Genomic DNA, 16,442 nt, shown 5'->3' with positions numbered 1-16,442 from the left:
CTATAAATGGGTTGTTATAAGGATTTCACAAGGTGGTGGGTACAGGTAACAAGGTCAAGAATTTGATGGTCTAAGCACTCTGTAATTAATCTGTAGGTTACTCTTACAACTCTCCCAACCAGGTTGTTTTCAGACTCAGTGATGTTTGCCCTCCTTAGTTCATGAATTCTGTTATCAGGATCCTGGAATTTTCCCTGCACTCCCCTGTGTTCCAGAGAACATTTTAAGGGTAAAGTAAGGTCTATGAAGTCATTTCTTCAGATTTCCATACAGACGTTATTTTGTTTCTCTACAATAATTTCCACCACGGTTTTGTATAGTCTCAGACCCACTTCTCTCTAAAGGAATAAAGTTATATGTCAAGAGAATATGAAAAAAATAAATAAAATAACAATGATCTCATTTATTGTCCTGCAGGTCTAATCTGTCTTGGGCTGGAAGTGGGGATGATGTATGGGCAAGGTCAGTTGATTCATTTCTGAGGGTCAAGCCTTCTACTATTTTCATTTTTTGGGACTTTGATGTATAACAACATTGCAGGACACACACACACACACACACACACACACACACACACACACACAAAGCATTCTTGAGCTACTAAAAGAGTCTTTTTCATAGCCAGAAGACATCATTAAAGAAAGAGAAATCAAGAGACCGATAAATAAAGAGGAAGAGGAGAGGATACCATCAAGTATTCAATGTATAGCCTACACGGTTAAACCTTAAAAATATGACACAGAGGGTTGGGAAGGTGGCTTAGCGGTAGAGTGCTTGCCTTGCACAAATGAGGCCCTGGGTTCGATCCCTCAGTACCACATACACAGAAAAAGCCAGAAGTGGCACCGTGGCTCAAGTGGTAAAGCGTTTGCCTTGAGCTGAAGAGCTGAGGGACAGCGCCCAAGCCCCCCAAAAAGAATTAAGCAAGGTTGGGAGGAATGGATGAGAATGTTGAAAGGAGTGAAATTGACCAAGATGCACAGGATTTACAAACTGTTTTGTTAAATGGCAACTCCTGTACAACTCCTAAAAGATAATAATAATAATTAATAATAATAAATATAAAGACCATCCAGGTCTACCTGGATACTAGGATGCCATAACTATGGTATCCACACAGAAGCATACACGAAGAAAACCCCACAACAGGGTGGGGGATGGGGGGGAGGGGGTAACAATGCTTGATAGGAAATACACTCGTTACCTTACTCATGTAACTGTAACTCCTCTGTACAGTATCTTTAGAAAAAAAACACATTAAAAAAAAAGAGAGAGAAAAGCCCACAACAACATTCACACGTCTTCTCTCCAGAGACCGCCAGCATGATAGATGATCATTCCCATCTCCTCTGACACGTGTGGCAGAGGTGGCCTGGGGAGACAGCATGCCTGCCAACACACGTGACCCTCCACCTCAAGAAAAAGTCACCCTCTTTGTCACTGTCACACAAGGAAGCATGAGGAGGCAGTTGGCTTTTTGTTCCCTTGGGTTTTGTTTGTTTTAATAGTGATGCTGTTGGACCTTCCCACCGACCTCTTCAATAGCATGAGAGAGGCCCTGATCCCATTGACTTCACTGTGGTCAGAAGGGGTGGTAGCAACGCCCTTTTGCCTTCTTTCTGCTTAACCCCTGACGGCTAAGCAGAAGGCCCGGCATCTTCAGATACACGCTCCTACATTGTATAGTCTTCCCTATGTAGTGCCCTCTGCTGGAAGGGAGCTGTGGTCCAGCTCGGGATGGAGGTGGGGACAGACAGACACACACACACACTTGCCATCACTCACTGCAATCCTGGCTGACTACAGTCCACTAGGTTCTAGAAAATGCAGCTCAGGCACAGCTTGCCCTTGGCCAGTCATCTCTGCTTCATCCCTGACAGAGTCTGTGTCACAGCTCTAGTGACAGCTGAGCAGTCTAGAACTCCTGACACTCCACCAGAACAGTGAGCGAGCAAATGAGAGGGTGATGTTGTCATTCTCCCCAGTAAAAATAACAGTCTCCTTGAGTAACTACTGCAAGCCAGGTATGGTCTTCGTGGCGCCCTCATACCCCCTTTTAATTCGAGTAAAGCCTCGGGGAGTAGGAGCCATTCATAGCTCCATTTTGCAGATGTCAAAATTTGATTCCTCAGAAAATGGTGACACATAAGCCAGGTGCTGGTGGCTCACATCTATAATCCTAGCTACTCAGGAAGCTGAGATCTGAGGATCATAGTTCAAAGCTAGCCTGGGCAGGAAAGTCTGTGAGACTCTTTTCTCCAATTAAGCACCAAAAAGCTGGAAGTGGAGATATGGATCAAGTGGTAGAGTGCTAGCCTTGAGCAAAAGAGCTCAGCAACAGCATCCAGGCCCCAATTTCAAGCCCCATAACTAACAAAAAAATCAACAACAACAAAAACCCAGTGACACATCCAGGTTTCCCTCTGGTTAAGAAGGGGCTGGGGCTGGATCGGATCTCCTGATACCCACGAAAGAAGATGAGGGAGCCAAGAGCCAACGAATGGATGGCCTTTAAGGATTTCACCTTCTCTGTTGGCAACTTCAGGTTCTTTGTTTTTTCTTCCAGAAAAACCAAAGTCTCCAGATGACATGTCACAGGAGGATAGGCTATGTAGGCCAGCTGTGTAGTCCCAGTTCCCAGCAGACATCTCCCTGTGCCCCCAAGAAGCCCCCCAGACGGGCGGCAAGGGCTGAGTCCTCTAAGTCAGTTGCAGGTACAGTCTACCCTGTGCAACCCAGGGACTGGACAGCTGGCCCCTCTTCTGTGCCTCTGTCCCAAGGTCCCCTTCATTGGCTTTCCTCACCCCAGCCTGCTGAAGGATGTGCCCACGTGACACTGAAGAGAAGCAAATCATGCTCTAGCTGCTGGCAGAATGTTTGCACCCTGATCCATCTTGGAGACAGAAAATGCCTAGTAGCCAGGCTGGGAGGTCCTACATGGGGATATTGTAATCTGCAGCTGAACTGCCCTGAATAATTTCCCCAGCAGTAGCCAGGTGTACCTGGGGGCAGGGTGGCAGAATATAAATTGGCACAAAGGAGGGAACACAGACTTTGGATCAGAAGACTCGATGCAAAGCCCAGCTTCATCATGGATGCCCTCGTGCCTCAGTTTCCTCAGGTTAAAAACGAAGGCAACAATCTCATCGGCATGGCTTTGCTCTGAAGAGGAAAAGGTAAAACTCATGTGAAGTCCCTATGCAGGGTCCAATCCAGAGACCTGAGAACGGACCCAGGTTCACGTCGTAAGGGGAGGCTGCACACTCAGAGCTGGGTTCTACGAAGACCATTCTGTGTGCTGTGAAAGGCTACAGGGAGACAAAGTCAGGGCCTAGAGCCAACAGGCAGGAAGCTGGTACGACAGCCCTGGGCAGCTGGGGCCCTGCTTCTGGCTGCTCTGAGTACCCAGAGACCAGCTAAGCAGTGTTCCACGTCAGCCCATCACAGATGCTGGTCATGAAGACAACTTGACAGTTTAGCTCTTATTCTTCTCATTCTGCAGGAGAAGAAGCTCAGGAAGGTCAAGGTCAAGTCTCATTGGCATCCTAAGGTCAGTTCCTCAAAGACACTGCTTCCTGATCTTGGACCCAGGGAGTTGCCATCACATGAATGACCCCAGAGGGGTAAAGGGTGTGTGAGAGGGGGGAAGGGAAGGATGGATGGAACAGGAGGAAGTCCTCTGCTGAGCTGAATTAATGCTGAGCTAGCCAGGATGCTTGGTAAATAATCATACTCTGTGGGAAGTGGAGTTGTGGCTTACGTGGTAGAGAGCTAGCCTTGAGCAAAAGAAGCTCAGGCTTAGTACCTAGGCCCTGAGTTCAAGCCCCAGGACCAGCACATACACATACACACAAGAAAACCCCAAACAAAAGAATCTTGCCAGGCGTTAGTGGCTCATGTCTGTAATCCTAGGTACTTAGAAGACTTAGATCTGAGGATCATGGTGACTTGAAGCCAGCCTGAGCAGAAAAGTCTGTGAGACTCTCCAATAAACTACTTAGAAAAAGCCAGAAGTGGCACTGTGGCTCAAGTGGTAGAACTATCTGTTAACCATTCCATTCGGGAGGGCAATTGTCAACTTAGAAGCCTGGGGGACAGTGCTGTGCAAAAGATAGCACAATGAAGTGTCCTCATGCTCTGATTCAACACATGTTTTCTAGCCTCTCAGGGTCCAGGGCATCCAAAACACTAGCTCTTGGGATTTCTCCCCATGCTCCATCTCTGAGGCTGACTATAGTTCTTCCTAGTGTCTGCTGGTCCTGGGCAGAGCCATTTCAGAAGAGAACAGCCCCTACGATCTTCCTTGGCATCCAGGCCTCCCACAGCCTTTAATCCCTCAGCTCATAGGAGCAACACTGTCTTAAGTGTAGTGATATCTTGTAATAAATCTTCTGGGATGCTCCATCCCAGGGTCCTGATGCAGCAGTCACATCCCTCTGAAGAGACAGTTGAGCCGGACTGGCTCTTATGGAGATGCACAGCTGGGAGCCCTGCTCAGAATCTGGCTCAGGATCTGCCCTCCAAAACTCCAGGCGGAGTGGTTCTCCTCTGAAGCCTCGTGCTGCATACCAAGTCCTCTCAGCTTGACCCAGTAACACAAGCACTGTCCTCAGCCCTGCCAGGTAGGAGTCCATTTTCTCATCAGAGCATCCCTGTGGCCTAAGTCCTAGTCAGCTTGTAGATGTCAATGCAAATTGCTTAAGGTCACACAGCTAGCATGGCATGGAAGGGTTTCAAACTCAGGGAATCTGGCTCCAGGATCCATGGTGTGTGTGTGTGTGTGTGTGTGTGTGCGTGTGTGTGTGTGTGTGTGTGTGTGTGTGTGTGTGTCTTGCTCCATGTTTGTTCTAGGCTAGCTTTCCCTTCCACATGTTATATCTAGGTTTCCATCCTAAATTCTTGGGGCCTTTCAGGCTCAGAGTTCTTCATCACCGCTCCTATCACCATCACTAGCTCATGTGGGAACTTCTCCTGACTCTGTGGGGTCCCATCGGGAGGCTGTGTTCTAGTCCTTTCCATCAGACAGGTTCAAGCATCCCTGGCTGTTTCCTCGCTAGTCCCCAATCTGCTTCCATGGGTTACGAAATAACAAGGAGCCCTAGACTCAACACCAACTGGAGCCCTGGGTTCCTTCCTTCCTTCCTTCCTTCTCCTTCCTTCCTTCCTTTCTTTGTCATGGGGCCTAAACTCTGGGCCTGGGCACTGTACCTCAGCTCTTCAGCTCAAAGCTAGCACTCTACCACTTAAGCCACAGCACCCTCTCTGGCTTTTTCTCCTTACATGGTGTTGAGGAATCGAACCCATGACCTTATGCATGCAAGGCAAGCACTCTACCACTGAGCCACCTTCCCAGCCCCAGAACCCTGGGTTCTAAACACCATCTTGACCCTGGGGATGACAAGAGGTTGGAGCGAGGCCCCAGAGGAGGTTTGGTAGCATTGCAGAATACACTAGTTGATGTGCAGTGGATAGGAAACCCAGGGCAAGGGACAAGCACTTTAAGTCCAGGTACAGAGGAGAAACTAGAGCCCCACATTGCTAAGCCACAGTGCTGCCCAGGAGGGAGGGCATAAAGTCCTTGTTCCCAGAGGAGGGGCTGAGAGTGACCGAAGAGTGACCCTGCACTGGGCATCAGCATGATGAGCCCTGAGAACCCAAGCCATTCACCCTTAACCTGACCTGACCACCACTGCGAACCCAAGCTATTCACCCTTAACCTGACCTGACCATCACTGCGAACCCAAGCCATTCACCCTTAACCTGACCTGACCACCACTGCGGGGTGGGAGTTTGGGGAGAAAACAGCTGCTGTGGACCACAAACCACTTACAAAAACCCCACCCTGGGTAGAACCATCCACCCACCTTCCCAGGAGGAAATACAGTAAGACAGGGCTCAGGCACATAGACAGTGAGGCTCAGTATCTACCAGCCATTGGTTCCCCCTCCAAATGTTGCTCACCTTACAATGCATTTATATCCTAACAAATCCATGGTAAACTGAAAATGCACCTAACCAAGTGAGTATGGGTTCTGGCTGGCCTGCCTTCAACGTGCTCAGAATGCATGTGCTAGCATTCACTGCAGGACACCGGTGAGGTCTCACCTTAGGATGGCAGAGCTGATGGACATTCCGACTGCGGCCACTGTCCAGCATCCCATCACACACTGCTAGCTAGGAAAAGATCCAAACAAAATCTGAAGTATCGTTTCTAGCAGATACATATTGCCAGCACACCGGCCAAGTTGGAGCACTCCTATAATTTAGGGACCATCTGTAGAAATACTTCTCCAATCCTTCTTTCTTCCCCTTGACCTGGGGAGTCCCTGCGTCTGTGCCTGATGCTATGATTCCAGGGGAATGAAACCCAGACTCCTTTCCTGGGCGATCTGGTTTATCTAGAGGATCCCTTAAAGGACTCCCAAGTCTCACGATCTTTTCCTGATCCCTAACACTTTAGTTGTGAGACTCTGAGGTGGTTCTCACGATCTTTCCCCTATCTCTAACACTTTAGTTATGAAACTCTGCAATCGTTACCTAACTTCTCTAGCCCTTAATTTCCCCCTCTGTAAAAAGGGGGGTAACAACGCCCTTCATAGAGAATCCTTTGATAATGAATATAACACACAATATTTAACTGTTTAACACCTGACTCAAAGCTTCATGAAGTAGCTATTATTATAATGTGCACTGAAAACACAAAGTGCCAACTGTGTGCTTAGGGCCTGTCATCATGCCATTCAGCTGTGTATTATTTATGAAATGCCCCTTCACGCCCGGCATGCTCAATCCTTCACAGCTGTTCTCTCTGACAAGGACAACTGTTCTAAGGTGCCAGGGATACCAGTGGGAATAGGACGTCCACATTTCACCCTCTTTCTCCTGTCATTCCCCCAATTAGACCGAGAGCTCCTGTCACCCAGCTGACTGCTGAGGCGTCAGGCTGGCTCCAGCTTCCCAGATGGCTTAGTGCTTTCTCTGTACGCAGTGGGTTTCTTCTGTCTGCTGGCCACCGTCCCAAGTAGTACAGATAGCCCCTCCCAGATGAAGCTGGGCCAGTTTGAGCCAGCCAGGCACTGGACAGGTGCCACCAGACCAGGGGCAGTTACTCTTATCTTTAATTAGCAGTCATAATAAGCGACAAGGCCCAGGGGTGACCCCGCAGATGGCAAGCCACTCTGCTCTGAGTGATAAATTGGGAGTATTTGAGTCTGCGAAGGGCAGTATTCACACTGGGCTCCTGTGGCTGCCCGCCCTACACCTGCTGTTGGGCCTTACTACATGGGGAGGTGGGGAGTGGCTAGGCTAGCCCAGGATAAAAGATGCTAGGCAAGCGCGTGGTGAAGAGGACAGGCCTCTGGCTTCCTCACCCCATGATTTGGAAAGGAGGCACTCAACTACAATCGAGCCCCAGTAGTGGGAAAAATCTTGTGAAGAAGTAACAGTTATAACCACCATAAAGCTGTTGGGTTTATAGAGTTGAACAGTGTGAGGAAGGGTGGCTCAAGCCTGGACTCCTAGCAACTTGGGAGTCAGGGATCCAGGGATACCAAGTTGAGGTTTATAGAAGTTCTTGAGACTCCACCTCAATCGATGTCTGGACATGGTGGTATGTGCCTGCCCTCCCAGCTCCAGGGTAAGCACAATGGTTGGGTGCATGCCAGATACCCCTAGCAACGTAGAGAGGATTGTAGCCTAGGTTGGCCTAGCATTAAAGTGCTAGAGATGTGGTTCAAGTGGTAGGGCATGTGCCCAGAAAGCACAAGGTCCTGAGTTCAATCCTCAGTACTACCAAAAAGTATAATGAATGAATGAATAAGAATTGAAGAAGGACAACAACTTCTTCATATTTTTATCACTCTGTTGTTAAGGTCTTGAGGGTTTTTGGCATTGCTGACTGTGCTTGACGCGACCCAGGCTGTTCTACTTAATCCTCACACAATCTGTGGGTGTTGCTGCAATCCTGGGAATGAGTAAACCAAGTCCCAGAATGGTCAGATGACGTGTTTGAGGTCAACTACCTACCTCTGGGCAAAGCCAGGATTTGAACCAAGACTGCCTGGTATCTCATTAGCACTAAGCCTCCTCGGTACATCATCAATATAGCCCCTTTTACCTTCCTTCCTGTTCTACTTTTGGGAGCCAGCTACCCACAGGAAGTCCACACTCTGCTCCCATGCTCCTTTGGACTCCGACTGTAGGTGAGGCCTGCGGCTGTCAGGAGCTGCCTGTGGCTGGGACTGGCTGAGTGGTGGTAAGAATGTGCTGTCCTTTGGGCTTCTGGGATCCATCTCTCTATGAACCGCAAACATGCTACTTATTAGATCTGTGTAATCCCCCACCACACCCGTCTTTCACGGAGGAGGAAGCTGAGACAGGGATGGTAGATGTCAGCCTTCAATGTCAGGAAGCCCTGCTACTATCTGCTGGACCCCACTTTTTTTTGCAAGGTGGTGGGGGGGACCCGGTCATGGGGCTTGATCTCAGGGCCTGAGTGCTATCCAGGCTACCACAACTCCACTTCTGGTTTTCTGGTGGTTCATTGGAGATAAGAATCTCATGGACTTCCTGCCAGGCTGGCTTTGAACCAGGATCCTCAGATAGCATTACAGCCCTCTGCTGGACCCCATTTTAGCAGTGGCACAGGGCAGGACAACAGAAAGTACCCGGCGGATGAATGGCTATTATCATTAACTGCTACAAATCACAGGTTTGAGGCCTAGAAAATTGTTGGTACAGTAAACACAGTATTCATGTTACTTCTTAAGAATAACAGAATCGACCCCCACCCCCACCCCAACCCCTGCCTTCTACCAAGGCCCTTTACATCAAAATGGATGATGGTATTTATTGACTTACTATTCTTCCCCACATTGGAACCTAAGGTCCACAGATCAGGATGCTAGATGCTTTGCTTAAATAAAACAGTGCCCAATACAGACCACGTGCTCCATGAAGACCCTTCTAGATAAAGATGAGACCCCTACTTCATTTCCAGCAGGTAGGAAATGCCCTCAGCTTAAGATCTGCAATTTTGGGGGCTGGAGGCATCCATACCTAGCCTTGTCCAGGGGAACTTGGAAGTGGCCTTCTTTTCTTCAAAGTCACCTTCAGAGTCTCCCAATTGTAGCCAGCCTCTTCCCACAGTGTCTTACACACTCAGTCCCTGGCTGCCTCCTGTCCTCTTACCCACCACGGTCCCTTTCCCACAAGTCAGAGTCCCTTTAAACTTTCAGTCATGAGATTCCTGACTCCCCCCTTTTTTTCCTGATTAATACAATGCCAACCCTGGCTCCCTAGCTCCACCCTAGCTGAGATCTGAGGATTGCAGTTCCAAAACCAGCCTGGGCAGACAGATCCAAGAATCTCCTATCTCCAATCAGCCAGCACAAAGCTAGGCATGGAAGAGGGGCTCCAACGGTAGAGTACTAGCCTTGAGCAGAAAAAGATGCAAGGCCCTGAGTTCAAGCCCCAATACCAGCACATGCAAACAACTAAAAACAACCATGCAGATCCCTGTTGCTGAGACTTATGTCTGGGACCTTCTGCTCTCAGTACAGCAGGCTTCAGCTCCTGTGGGCAGGGCTGCTGGACTCTGATCAAGAGCCCAGGAGTGGACTTTGTGTCTTGCTGATGAAAAGCATGAAGGAGTTTCAGAAAACCCAAGAATCTAGCAGGTCAGGGCGAGGAGGCAGGGTCTCTGCAGGCACCCCACCTGCATGTCGTCTACTCCGGGGTCTCTGCCGCGGATCCCGTCTGGAGCGATGTGTCAGTAGCTATGTGGAGCCCTTAGAAGCCAGCCATACCTCTGCTTTGTGTTTCCCAGTGAGTGGTGAAGTGGCTCCAGAGGGAACAGCCAAAGGAAACAGCCTCCATCAACAAAAAGAGGGGCAGTCTTTGATGAGGGGCGGGCCTTCCCCTCAGTCTCTTTGTGAGCGGGAAAAGCAGGAGAATATGATTCACCATGTCCCAGCCCTGGTTTCTCTGGAGTCCTGAGAGGGTCAAGATTAAGTTGGGTCTTCTGTCTGGGTGCAGGATGTGTACATGCATATATGAATGCATGCGCACATGCATATGCAAGTGTGAGCATGAGCATGCATGCACACATCTCGATGCACACATGTGTCTGAGTACTTATGTGCCCACAGATGTGCACGGGTATGTCCTTATGTGTATGTGTGTATGTGTGTGTATGTGCGCACGTGTCTGTGTGTTTTGGAGCTAGGATTTAAATAGCATCCAGGACTTTGCTAAGCAGGTCGGACGGTAGCTTCTGCTTAGAGACAGTCACTGGAATTCATTTCATTCAACTATTACCAAGTGTTGTGGTTGGCCTTCAGGACAAGGGGGAGGGGGGGGTGGGAGAGATAGGCCCATGTGGCCGGAGGAACTTACTGTAGGTTGTCTGTGCTCTGCCAGGCCAGGCCTGCTTTGGGCACAGCCTACCCACTGGGAGCTCTGGTGTAAGCTGGGTGTGACCATCGGCCCATGGCCAGCACACACAGCGGTAGCAAAATACAAAAGCCGGCTCTGTTGTGGTCCTTGCTGAGACCAGGTTGCCATCTGTGGAGATGGGTTCCGAGCCCCTCCCAGTTGCTTTCTGCACCCCCCTTCTGCCAGCGGCAAGCCAGGCTCTGCTATGGAAAGATTGCAGTTGGCTATGTCATGAAACTAAGCCCAGAAACAGCATCCTGTTACTGAGCGTATAGCAGCCAGGCTGGGGCAGGTCTCAAGGCGCCACATGGACAAACCGGTTTGCATCCTCTGCAGCAATGTCAGGTAGACACTGAGAGGCACTGTCCCTTTTCAGAACTCTCTGGGCCAGAAGCATTCTTGGAACTTCACAGAGACAGTAGATTCGCTGTGTATTATGTAATGACTGCAAGGGATCCAAGATGGAGCTATAACAAAGTGCCTAAAGGCTTTTTGTTGTTCTTGTTGTTCAGTACTAGGGTTTGAACTCAGGGCTTTTCTGCTTGCTGAGTAAGCACTCTACAATGAGAGCTATGTCTCTAGTCCTTTTGGGCTGGGTGTTTAGATACGGTCTTGCATGTTTTCCTTGGGCTGATCTAAATCTTGATTCATCCTATGGCTGGGATTACAAAGAGGAACTTCTACTCCCATTAAAAAAACAATTTCAACTAGGATCTCACTATTCCCCTCCTCATCCCCTCAGCCCCCGCCCCCTAGCTTGCTCTGAATCACAATACTTCTGATTCTAGGCATGGGCCACCATGCCCGATGATGGGCCTTACGTTCTTTCAACTTAATTTAGCTGCCAAATGCATTTGTGCTGAGCTTATGGTAGAGGGGTGGCAGGGAAGCCTTCTGTCTTCCAGAGGCTTCTGGGTTTTGACGTTGCAGAGTGGGTAGTGGGATGGGGGATGTGAACTGAGTCAGGGGTAGCCCCTGGGTTCATAGGCAGGCAGAGTGACCTCCAGCCCCACCTTACCTCTCAGACTTACGACTTTACACACACACCCAGGTTTTGCCATAGGAACCAGTCACAAGGTCTGGGAGCAAGCCAGGCCGGTTGTTCCTATTTGCATTCCCAAATTCTGTATCCACTGCCTTGAATGCCACCATTTCTCTCTGCCAGACAACTTCTATTCATCCTTTGAAGGCCCTTTCCTCTGTGATTCATATGTGATCCTGATTACCTGGGTTCTCTCACAGTTGTGGGGCTTGAACTCTGGGCCTGGGCACTGTCCCTCAGCTCAAGGCAAGCACTCTACCACTTGAGCCACAGCGCCACTTCCATTTTTCTGGTGGTTCATTGGAGATTAAGAGTCTCACGGCCTTTCCTGCTTTGAACCACAATCCTCAGATCGCAGTCTCTTGAGTAGCTAGGATTACAGGCGTGAGCCACCAGTGCTCAGCTCGCTGCACAACTTCTTGTTCAACAATCCCAGGGCACTTTCCAATGTGTGCTTAATCTAGGCTCTGCATGCTCTTTGCTTTCCAAAAAAAATTGCCACTGACTCCAAATGCCACTCTCTGCAAAAGTCCAAGGACGCCCTCCCTGCCCCCCCAGTCACACATCCACCTGCGGTCATGGTGGCGTGCAGGTTCCTCATGCTCTGGGCTCTCTTTCACACATCAACCCTTCCCAATGCCACCAAAAAACCCTCTCCCAGCAGGTGCCTACAAGGTGACAGCCATCTGTGGTCAGGGTGGGTGGCCCTGAGGGGACGTTCACACTATGGGAACACCACGTGCCTCCAGCTGAAGCAGGGGTTCTGAGCTCACATGTGCAGCCTCCTATGCCAGCGCTTGGGTCTCCCACCTTCTCCCCAGCTGGTCTTCCCTGTCTGCCTCGTCCACCTCTCAAGTTCAAGCCCACTTCTTCCTCCCTCCATGCTGTCTCCTCAGAGCCCCTTCTCACCCTGTCCTGGCCCACCCTGGCGTCAGGCTCCCCTCTTCCACCATGAGCAGAGCCTCCTGTCTCCCCCCACCCCGCAGCAGGCAGCGTCCTGGAGGAAGAGGGGGAGAGGGTGCTTCAGGCAGCCATGCACATGCGCACTGCGCTGCTGCTGCTGGTTCTTCGTGGTGCCCAGCTTCCCCAAGCCACCCTGTTTGGCTCAGCTGTGGCTTCAGTGTTTAGAACAAAGCTAGACACACAGTAGGGCTTCTGGAAGCAATCATGAGAAGAGTGACTTCAAGGGAAATGAAGCATTTTGAGGAGCAACAGCAAGCACAGAGCTAGATCTCATAGGAGAGAGCATGCAAGACACTGGTGTGTGTGATCCCGTGATTGAGTGGGGAGGAGAGATTGAGGGCTGGATCCGGGACTATGTGAAGGTAGGAAGAGACCTGACAGTGGGTGCATGAGGTCAGGTGTACACACAGCCAGAGGCCTGAGGGCTGAGCAAAGCAGCAGCCTCGTGATCCAGCGCCGCCAGCGGAGGGCTTGACGCCAGGACAAAGGCCTGGACTATGGATCTCCCTCCCTGGTATCACCAGAAAGCAGGAGGGAGGTCTTGCCCTCCATCCTCACCCCTCCATCCTCATGCCCAAACTCTTTGGAATGACACCATGGCATTTAGTCATGGGGCTTGAACTCTGGACCTGGGCGCTGTCCCTCAGCTCCTCAGCTCAAGGCTAGTGCTCTACCACTTGAGCCACAGCGCCACTTCTGGCTTTTTCAGTTTATGTGGTGCTGAGGAATCGAACCCAGGGCCTCATGCATGTAAGGCAAGCACTCTACCACTGAGCCACCTGCCCAGCCCTCTCAGCAGCCCACTTAAAGCCAATAAACTATCAGTGAGGTCCTCCTATGTGCCACGCTTGGCTGGCTAGGGCTCCACGGTTTGAGGGGACAGGGATATAAGCAGCTGATCCTAATGTCATGAGCTTCCACACTGGGCCTGTCTGCCTAGTAGGGTGGGCCTGTCTGCCTAGTAGGGTGGCGGGTGGTGCTCGCACTCTTGTAACCTGGAGAAAGTCTCTTTATCTCTGTGCCTCAGGCAATCGGGGTGCTAACCTCCCCAGCTGCTGTGTGGTGGCAACCAGTTAATCTGCATGGAGCCTAGCATCACCTCAGCCCCTTCTTCTTTCAAGGCAGAAGCATCCGCCCTTCTCCAACTCTGCCAGCTGCACATGGTCCCTGACACTTCCCAGCACCCCCTGGGTGGGCCTGGGACATAAAGGAGCCCTGGGAGAGAAGCCCTGCTCTGTCACCTGCTCATCTGTTAGCTGTTCCCCCAGATAACAAGCCTACCCTGACCACCATCTTAGCACCTGCTGATCCTTCTGCCTGCCTAATTCCCCCAGATCACCAGATGGCTTCTTCCCTCACCATTTTCAGGTCTCCGCAAACTCACTCACAGAGGCCTTTGCCAGCCACTGCATGAACACACACACACACACACACACACACACACACGACAGGATGCCCACCAGGCTGTTTCTACACCTGACTCCATTAGCCCCTCTCAGAGTCATGCTTCCTCTCTCTCTCCTAGGGCTGTGCAGGCAGAGCCAGGGAGAGCATTTGCTTCTGCCCCTGGTTCTCAGATGAAATGACAGCAGTTCAGAGCTGGGCAGAGCCGTCCACAGTCCCACAGGTCATTGATGGCACACAGGGACCAATACCTCTGAGGTTCCAGGCAAGAATGGTTCTCTAGACACCAAGGTGGAAGGGAAGGGGGCTTGGGACCCATAGCAAAGCACCAGAGAAAGTTCTTGGTCTGCGGAGGACTCCGGTTACAGTTCGTAACCCCACTGTGCTTCGGTTATCTGTGTATAAAATGGAAATGATCCTAGAGTCTACTTTCATAGGGAGCTGGTGAGAATGGAATGATACAGTGGTAAGGACACTGTCATCATCACTGGCACCGCCACCACCGTATCATCAAAATCACTATGATCAACATCTTGACCACTATCATCACCACTATCATCAACATCATTGAAATTGGATAGATTAGGGAAAATGGTCAGCTGACAGTACCTACAGGAGATATTCCTTCATGTACTTCCCTTTAGATGAAGGGAACAAAGTCATTTGAGGGGATGAAGCAGGATAACTTCAGGACACCGAGGCCTGGTGAAGGTAACTCAGAAATGTGGTATTTAGAAACACAGACGTGCCATCTTTGCTTCAAAGACAGACAACAGACTCTTTTCCTCCCTGGCTGTCTGAAGGTCTGTCGCCATCGTGAATGACACAGGAAGTTCATGACCAACTGACTACTTTTGAGGAAGCAGATGGCCATTGATGTCCTTCACCCTAGAAAGGCAATAGTACCTAAGACAGAAATTCGGGAAAAACTTGCCAAAATGTATAAGACCACACCTGATGTCATCTAGGTATGTGGATTCAGAACCCATTTTGGTGGTGGCAAAACAACTGGCTTTGGCATGATTTATGATTCCTTGGATTATGCAAAGGAAAATGAGCCCAAACACAGACTGGCAAGACAGGGCCTGTATGAAAAGAAAAAGACCTCAAGGAAACAGTAAAAGGAATGCAAAAATAGAATGAAGAACGTCAGAGCACTGCAAGGGCCAATGTTGGAGCTGGCAAAAAGCCAAAGGATTAAAGCTCTTGCAATGACTTGACCTGCAGTGATGACAAATTTCTCAAGAAGGGATTCATAAACTGTAAAAACCTTAAGGCCAAGAATGAACCGTTGTCTGACAGGATGTATGCCTTCCTGAGAAAGCCGCTTCCCCAGACTGAAGCCACCTCCTGCTCCACAATGCAGATAGCAGGGCACCTCCTTGTTTCAAAGATAAGGATCTGCTTTATGGCCGGATGCATTGTCACCTGGAAACTCAGAAAGTAACACCAGGTGTGATTAGAGCAAAGACAAAGCACCTAGCTTTATTTATATAACTTGGAAGCCAGACTCCCTGCCTTTACCATATAAATACCCCACCAGCCCAAGGACCTGTGTGTGTGTGTGTCTCTCTACGTTGGTGTCTACATGTATCTCTCTCCGAGTCTGTCTCTCTGTGTGTTTGTCTTTCTGTGTCTTTGTCTCTCTCCCTATGAGAGCACCCACACTCTGCTAGAGTGTTCCCTTGCCCTTCTGCTTGTCTGTTGGTCTGCTTGCCTGCTTGTTTACTTACTCAATAAAGCTCTGCCAAGTTTTCTTACCATCATGACTTATCCAGAAATTCTTATTCTGTGATTGAAGTCAAGAACCCTACGTGAAGAGTTCCTACTTTTTTTTTGTAGTTGTTGTTGGTTGTAGGGCTTGAACACTGGGTTTGGCGCTGTTCCTCAGCTCTTCAGCTCTAGGTTAGCGCTTTACCACTTGAGCCACAGCACCACTTCCAATTTTCTGGTGGTTTATTGGAGATAAGAGTCTCATGGACTTTTCTGGCCCAGGCTGGCTTTGAACTGCAATCCTCACATCTCAACCTCCTGAGTAGCTAGGGTGATAGGCACGAGCTGCCAGTGCTCTGCAAGAGTTCTTACCTTTAAAGGAAAACTTCACTAAAACTCCCCTCCATCTGGTGACATAAAGACTATCATCATCATGACCATCATCATCACTGTCATCATAATCACTACAAGCATCACCACCACCATGGATATTACCATCATCACTCTCATGATCATCATCACCATCATCACCATCATTATCATAACCATCTTCTCTCATCATCTCCAGCACCTTCATTACCATCACTATCATGATCATTGCCACCACCACTACCATCACCAGCATCAACGTAACCACCATCACTATCGGCACCATCATTTTCACCATTACCACCACCATCATTACCACCACCATCATCACCGCCACCATTGCCACCATTTTCATCACTACCATCATCACCACCACTATTCCATGAAGTCCAGCACGGTACTGCCTGCAGAAAGGCAGCACACAGCCACTTGCTGATGGACTTGCGGTCCCCTCCCTTGGCTTCCAGGGAAGCATTTATTTTCCCCCAAACCTGTGCTTAGAAATCCCTCTGACCTC

General features: G+C 49.7%; 1 protein-coding gene and 1 pseudogene across 1 annotated transcript in view; one reads left to right on the top strand and one right to left on the bottom strand.

The window, feature by feature from the left end:
* Btbd11 (BTB domain containing 11) overlaps positions 1 to 16,442 on the bottom strand; it is a 226,066-nt gene that overhangs the window by 99,796 nt on the left and 109,828 nt on the right. The gene's annotated exons all lie outside the window — the stretch shown is intronic.
* LOC122119151 lies at positions 14,680 to 15,068 on the top strand (annotated as a pseudogene).

This window comes from Dipodomys spectabilis, unplaced genomic scaffold (genome assembly GCF_019054845.1).
Source record: "Dipodomys spectabilis isolate Male_0828 unplaced genomic scaffold, ASM1905484v1 ptg000163l, whole genome shotgun sequence".
In the NCBI taxonomy this organism is placed as follows: domain Eukaryota; kingdom Metazoa; phylum Chordata; class Mammalia; order Rodentia; family Heteromyidae; genus Dipodomys; species Dipodomys spectabilis.
Note: the sequence above shows the minus strand (reverse complement) of the source record. Positions and strands in the feature narration are given on the sequence as shown.